Genomic DNA, 7,377 nt, shown 5'->3' with positions numbered 1-7,377 from the left:
AAAGTAAATTTGCTTTGGGAGAAGTATTGAAATAGGCTCATCTTGGTAGCCATGGAAGACCGTGGAGTTATTTCTAATGACTGTAAATAAAGGGCATGACACCACCCACCCCCAACTCCTCAACTCAGCTTCCATTGGTTTCTGCTTGGAAAAGCAGGCATGTAGTAGAAAAAGCAGGAGACTGAATGACAACAAGCCTGGACTGGAATTAAGGCTCTGTGACCTTGGGCATCCTCCTTCACCTCTCCAGGCCTCTGTGTCCTCATCTGTAAAATGAGAATACCTATGTCTACTTCACAGGGTTGTTTGAATCCTGAATTTAAAAGCAGCTGGCATGCAAGTGTCTCTATCCCTCTTCCTATTCCCCTCTGCTTTACCATGAAATTTCTTTCAGGGTCTCATAATCCTTCTAAAAAAGAAGTTCACTCTCAGGTCTCCTGTAAACCCTCCCCTCCCAAGTAAAAGTAAAAGTGAAAGTGAAAGACACGATCAGTAAGATGAATGTTTTTTCTTATATTACCTGAATTCTAAAAGGGGTTAAAGAGAGAGAGAGAGAGAGAGAAAGAGAATGAATAAGTAAGTCTTAAAAGTCACAAGGAAGGAAAAGCATTAGATCCCTTTTGGGCTGTAGGATACTCAGAAAGAGAAGTCACTTTTAGGTCCTTATCTTTCAAGGATATGAATGACCTTAGGCAAGTAGTGAAGAATCAGATCTGCTTGTGGGTTTTCCCGGTAAAGCCAAGGATGACACATGGTCTTAGAATTCAAGTTAATTAGGAGTAATTCAAAGTGTATTGACTTGGCAGAATTCTCTTTAGTTACCAGTCTACAAATCAAGGGAAAATGGAGGCAGCAAATTGAGCCAGGAGGACTCTTACATTGGAAACTCCATGAGGGTGAGCTTGGTGGCTTCCCCTCACTCTTTCCTCCTCAGCAGAGGCCAGCATGGTGCTCTGTGTACAAGGAACATTCAAGCATCCTCACCGACTACCTTTTCCTCAGGAATATGGAGGGTCAAACTCTTCAAAGGGAACTTTTATTTTAAGAATTTTGGGGTTGTGGGATTAAGAGATACAAACTACTATGTATAAAATAGACAAGCAACAAGGATATACTGTATAGCACAGGGAATTATGCCCATTATCTTGTAATAACTTTTAATGGATTATAATCTGTAAAAATATTGAATCACTATGCTGTATACCTGAAACTAATATGACATTGTAAATCAACTATATTTCAATAAAAATTTTTTTAAAAATTTGGGGGAGGGGACTTCCCTGGTGGCGCAGTGGTTAAGAAGCCACCTGCTAATGCAGGGGACACGGGTTCGAGCCCTGGTCCGGGAAGATCTCACCTTGCCGTGGAGCAACTAAGCCCATTCACCACAACTACTGTGCCTGTGCTCTAGAGCCCGTGAGCCACAGCTACTGAGCCCGTGTGCCACAACTACTGAAGCCCACGAGCCGAGAGCCCGTGCTCTGCAACAAGAGAAGCCACCACAATGAGAAGCTCACGCACCGCAACGAATAGTAGCTCCCGCTCACTGCAACTAGAGAAAGCCCGTGCCCAGCAACGAAGACCCAATGCAGCCAAAAATAAATAAATTTATTAAAAAAAAAAAAAAGAATTTGGGGGAGGGTGTACAGGCAACAGAAACCAAAGCTAGCTATGTTGAGGAGAAATGGAATTTATCTGAAGGATACAAGGGAAGCTCATCAAATCTAAGGAACTAAAACAACCAGGCCTTGAAAAGAGCAGAACCAAGGCAACCCCAGACCCTCAGCAGTGACAGCTGGGGGGCTAGCCATCTAAAGCACTGCTGTGATGTGAGAGGGAGTGTGATATGTCCAATCTCAAACAGGATTTACTCTTTTTTTTTTTTAAATAAAATTAGGTTTATTGAGTTTGATATAGCAAAGAAAGTACACCCCAGAGGATACCCCAAGAAAGCTGGAGTGGGGAAGCCTCTTCTAAGATTTAAGATTGTGGTAGAGGGTTTTAAGGAGGGATTAAATAAAGGAGAGATGGTTACCTATTAGATGCTGTGAAGAAATCATGGCAGTTTAGTGATTGGATTTTTAAATAAATTTTATCTACAAAACAGTAGTCTAAAAGTGGGGCTATTGTATTGGTTATCCAAAAAAAGGGGGTATTTAGTTATTTTTGTGGTTGCTATGGCCTTCTATCACACTGCAAATATGATTCTAATGTAGACTTTTCTGAGCTTCATGGTTTGGCCTCCTGCAATGCTACTGTTTTTTTGTTTGTTTACATCTTTATTGGAGTATAATTGCTTTACAATGGTGTGTTGTTTTCTGCTTTATAACAAAGTGAATCAGTTATACATATACATGTGTTCCCATATCTCTTCCCTCTTGCGTCTCCCTCCCTCCCACCCTCCCTATCCCACCCCTCCAGGTGGTCACAAAGCACCTAGCTGATCTCCCTGTGCTATGCGGCTGCTTCCCACTAGCTATCTACCTTACGTTTGGTAGTGTATATATGTCCATGCCTCTCTCTCGCTTTGTCACAGCTTACCCTTCCCCCTCTCCATATCCTCAAGTCCATTCTCTAGTATGTCTGTGTCTTTAGTCCTGTCTTACCCCTAGGTTCTTCATGATATTTTTTTTTCTTAAATTCCATATATATGTGTTAGCATACGGTATTTGTCTTTCTCTTCTGACTTACTTCACTCTGTAGGACAGACTCTAGGTCTATCCACCTCATTACAAATAGCTCAATTTCATTTCTTTTTATGGCTGAGTAATATTCCATTGTATATATGTACCACATCTTCTTTATCCATTCATCCGATGATGGACACTTAGGTTGTTTCCATCTCCAGGCTACTGTAAATAGAGCTGCAATGAACATTTTGGTACATGACTCTTTTTGAATTATGGTTTTCTCAGGGTATATGCCCAATAGTGGGATTGCTGGGTCATATGGTATCTCTATTTGAAGTTTTTTAAGGAACCTCCATACTGTTCTCCACAGTGGCTGTATCAATTTACATTCCCACCAACAGTGCAAGAGGGTTCCCTTTTCTCCACACCCTCTCCAGCATTTATTGTTTCTAGATTTTTTGATGATGGCCATTCTGACTGGTGTGAGATGATATCTCATTGTAGTTTTGATTTGCATTTCTCTAATGATTAATGATGTTGAGCATTCTTTCATGTGTTTGTTGGCAGTCTGTATATCTTCGTTGGAGAAATGCCTATATAGGTCTTCTGCCCATTTTTGGATTGGGATGTTTGTTTTTTTGTTATTGAGCTGCATGAGCTGCTTATAAATTTTGGAGATTAATCCTTTGTCAGTTGCTTCATTTGCAAATAGTTTCTCCCATTCTGAGGCTTGTCTTTTTGTCTTGTTTATGGTTTCCTTTGCTGTGTGAAAGCTTTGAAGTTTCATTAGGTCCCATTTGTTTATTTTTATTTCCATTTCTCTTGGAGGTGGGTCAAAAAGGATCTTGCTGTGATTTATGTCATAGAGTGTTCTGCCTATGTTTTCCTCTAAGAGTTTGATAGTTTCTGGCCTTACATTTAGGTCTTTAATCCATTTTGAGCTTATTTTTGTGTATGGTGTTAGGGAGTGATCTAATCTCATACTTTTATATGTACCTGTCCAGTTTTCCCAGCACCACTTATTGAAGAGGCTGTCCTTTCTCCACTGTACATTCCTGTCTCCTTTATTAAAGACAAGGTGACCATATGTGCGTGGGTTTATCTCTGGGCTTTCTATCCTGTTCCATTGATCTATCTTTCTGTTTTTTGTGCCAGTACCATACTGTCTTGATTACTGTAGCTTTGTAGTATAGTCTGAAGTCAGGGAGCCTGATTCCTCCAGCTCCGTTTTTCGTTCTCAAGATTGCTTTGGCTATTTGGGGTCTTTTGTGTTTCCATACAAATTGTGAAAGTTTTTGTTCTAGTTCTGTGAAAAATGCCAGTGGTAGTTTGATAGGGATTGCATTGGATCTGTACATTGCTTTGGGTAGTAGAGTCATTTTCACAATGTTGATTCTTCCAATCCAAGAACATGGTGTATCTCTCCATCTATTTGTATCATCTTTAATTTCTTTCATCAGTGTCTTATAATTTTCTGCATACAGGTCTTTTGTCTCCTTAGGTAGGTTTATTCCTAGATATTTTATTCTTTGTGTTGCAATGGTAAATGGGAGTATTTTCTTGATTTCACTTTCAGATTTTTCATCATTAGTGTATAGGAATGCCAGAGATTTCTGTGCATTAATTTTGTACCCTGCTACTTTACCAAATTCATTGATTAGCTCTAGTAGTTTTCTGGTAGCATCTTTAGGATTCCCTATATATAGTATCATGTCATCTGCAAACAGTGACAGCTTTACTTCTTTTTTTCCGATTTGGATTCCTTTTATTTCCTTTTCTTCTCTGATTGCTGTGGCTAAAACTTCCAAAACTATTGTGAATAAGAGTGGTGAGAGTGGATAACCTTGTCTTGTTCCTGATCTTAGTGGAAATGCTTTCAGTTTTTCACCATTGAGGACAATGTTGGCTGTGGGTTTGTCACATGTGGCCTTTATTATGTTGAGGAAAGTTCCCTCTATGCCTACTTTCTGCAGGGTTTTTATCATAAATGGGTGTTGAATTTTGTCAAAAGCTTTCTCTGCATCTATTGAGATGCTCATAGGCTTTTTCTTAAGGTAGGATTGTATTGCTATAAACTTCCCTCTTAGAACTGCTTTTGCTGCATCCCATAGATTTTGGGTGAGCGTGTCTCCATTGTCATTTGTTTCTAGGTTTTTTTTTATCTCCTCTTTGATTTCTTCAGTGATCTCTTCGTTATTAAGTAGTGTATTGTTTAGCCTCCATGTGTTTGTATTTTTTACAGATTTTTTCCTGTAATTGATATCTAGTCTCATAGTTTTGTGGTCGGAAAAGATACTTGATACAATTTCAATTTTTTAAAATTTACCAAGGCTTGTTTGTGACCCAAGATATGATCTATCTTGGAGAGTGTTCCATAAGCACTTGAGAAAAATGTGTATTCTGTTGTTTTTGGATGGAATGTCCTATAAATATCAATTAAGTCCATCTTGTTTAATGTATCATTTAAAGCTTGTGTTTCCTTATTTAGTTTCATTTTGGATGATCTGTCCATTGGTGAAAGTGGGGTGTTAAAGTCCCCTACTATGAATGTGTTACTGTTGATTTCCCCTTTTATGGCTGTTAGTATTTGCCTTATGTATTGAGGTGTTCCTATGTTGGGTGCATAAATATTTACAATTGTTATATCTTCTTGGATCGATTCATTGATCATTATGTAGTGTCCTTCTTTATCTCTTGTAATAGTCTTTATTTTAAAGTATATTTTGTCTGATATGAGAATTGCTACTCCAGCTTTCTTTTGGTTTCCATTTGCATGAAATATCTTTTTCCATCCCCTCACTTTCAGTCTGTATGTGTCTCTAGGTCTGAAGTGGGTCTCTTGTAGACAGCAAATATATGGGTCTTGTTTTTGAATCCATTTAGCCAATCTGTGTCTTTTGGTGGGAGCATTTAGTCCATTTACATTTAAGGTAATTATCGATATGTATGTTCCTATTCCCATTTTCTTAATTGTTTTGGGTTCGTTACTGTAGGTCTTTTCCTTCTCTTGTGTTTCTTGCCTAGAGAAGTTCCTTTAGCAGTTATTGTAAAGCTGGTTTGGTGGTGCTGAACTCTCTTAGCTTTTGCTTGTCTGTAAAGGTTTTAATTTCTCCATCAAATCTGAATGAGATCCTTGCTGGGTAGAGTAATCTTGGTTGCAGGTTTTTCTCCTTCATCACTTTAAATATGTCCTGCCAGTCCCTTCTGGCTTGCAGAGTTTCTGCTGAAAGATCAGCTGTTAACCTTATGGGAATTCCCTTGTGTGTTATTTGTTGTTTTTCCCTTGCTGCTTTTAATATGTTTTCTTTGTATTTAATTTTTGACAGTTTGATTAATATGTGTCTTGGCGTATTTCTCCTTGGATTTATCCTGTATGGGACTCTCTGTGCTTCGTGGACTTGATTAACTATTTCCTTTCCCATATTAGGTAAGTTTTCAACTATAATCTCTTCAAATATTTTCTCAGTCCTTTCTTTTTCTCTTCTTCTTCTGGAGCCCCTATAATTCGAATGTTGGTGCATTTAATGTTGTCCCAGAGGTCTCTGAGACTGTTCTCAGTTCTTTTCATTCTTTTTTCTTTATTCTGCTCTGCAGTATTTATTTCCACTATTTTACCTTCCAGGTCACTTATCCGTTCTTTTGCCTCAGTTATTCTGCTATTGATCCCTTCTGGAGTATTTTTAATTTCATTTATTGTGTTGTTCATCATTGTTTGTTTCATCTTTAGTTCTTCTAGGTCCTTGTTAAATGTTTCTTGCATTTTGTCTATTCTGTTTCCAAGATTTTGGATCATCTTTACTATCATTATTCTGAATCTTTTTCAGGTATACTGCCTATTTCGTCTTCATTTGTTAGGTCTGGTGGGTTTTTATCTTGCTCCTTCATCTGCTGTGTGTTTTTCTGTCTTCTCATTTTCCTTATCTTACTGTGTTTGGGGTCTCCTTTTTGCAGGCTGCAGGTTTGTAGTTCCCGTTGTTTTTGATGTCTGTCCCCAGTGGCTAAGGTTGGTTCAGTGGGTTGTATAGGTTTCCTGGTGGAGGGGACTAGTGCCTGTGTTCTGGTGGATGAGGCTGGATCTTGTCTTTCTGGTGGGCAGGTCCACATCTGGTGGTGTGTTTTGGGGTGTCTGTGGACTTATTATGATTTTAGGCAGCCTCTCTGCTAATGGGTGGGGTTGTGTTCCTGTCCTGCTAGTTGTTTGGCATAGGATGTCCAGCACTGTAGCTTGCTGGTCGTTGAGTGAAGCTGGGTGCTGGTGTTGAGATGGAGATCTCTGGGAGATTTTCGCTGTTTGATATCATGTGGAGCTGGGAGGTCTCTTGTGGACCAGTTTCCTGAAGTTGTCTCTCCCACCTCAGAGGCACAGCACTGACTCCTGGCTGCAGCACCAAGAGCCTTTCATCCACACGGCTCAGAATAAAAGGGAGAAAAAGTGGAAGGAAAGAATTAGTAGAAGTAGAAAGAAAGAAAGAAAGAAAGAAAGAAAGAAAGAAAGAAAGAAAGAAAGAAAGAAAGGAGGGAGGGAGGGAGGAAGGAAGGAAGGAAGGAAGGAAGGAGGGAAGGAAGGAAAAAAAGAAAGAAGGTAAAGTAAAATAAAATAAGATAAAATATAATAAAGTTATTAAAATAAAAAAATAATTAAGAGAAAAAAAATTAAAAAACAAACAAACAGAAAAACAAAGGAAAAAAAAAACAGACGGATAGACCCCTTGGACAAATGGTGGAAGCAAAGCTATACAGACAAAAT

General features: G+C 38.8%; 1 long non-coding RNA gene across 1 annotated transcript; it reads left to right on the top strand.

Annotated features, from left to right (window-relative positions):
- Nucleotides 1–6,862: 6,862 nt before the first annotated feature.
- LOC309960790 lies at nt 6,863–7,155 on the top strand. The gene is made up of 2 exons (XR_014326141.1): nt 6,863–7,085; nt 7,126–7,155. It is a non-coding gene; the product is annotated as an uncharacterized lncRNA (long non-coding RNA).
- Nucleotides 7,156–7,377: the final 222 nt, after the last annotated feature.

Source organism: Leucopleurus acutus (genome assembly GCF_964270905.1).
Source record: "Leucopleurus acutus genome assembly, chromosome: 4".
Taxonomy (NCBI): Eukaryota; Metazoa; Chordata; class Mammalia; order Artiodactyla; family Delphinidae; genus Leucopleurus; species Leucopleurus acutus.
This window is presented reverse-complemented; position numbering and strand designations above follow the sequence as displayed.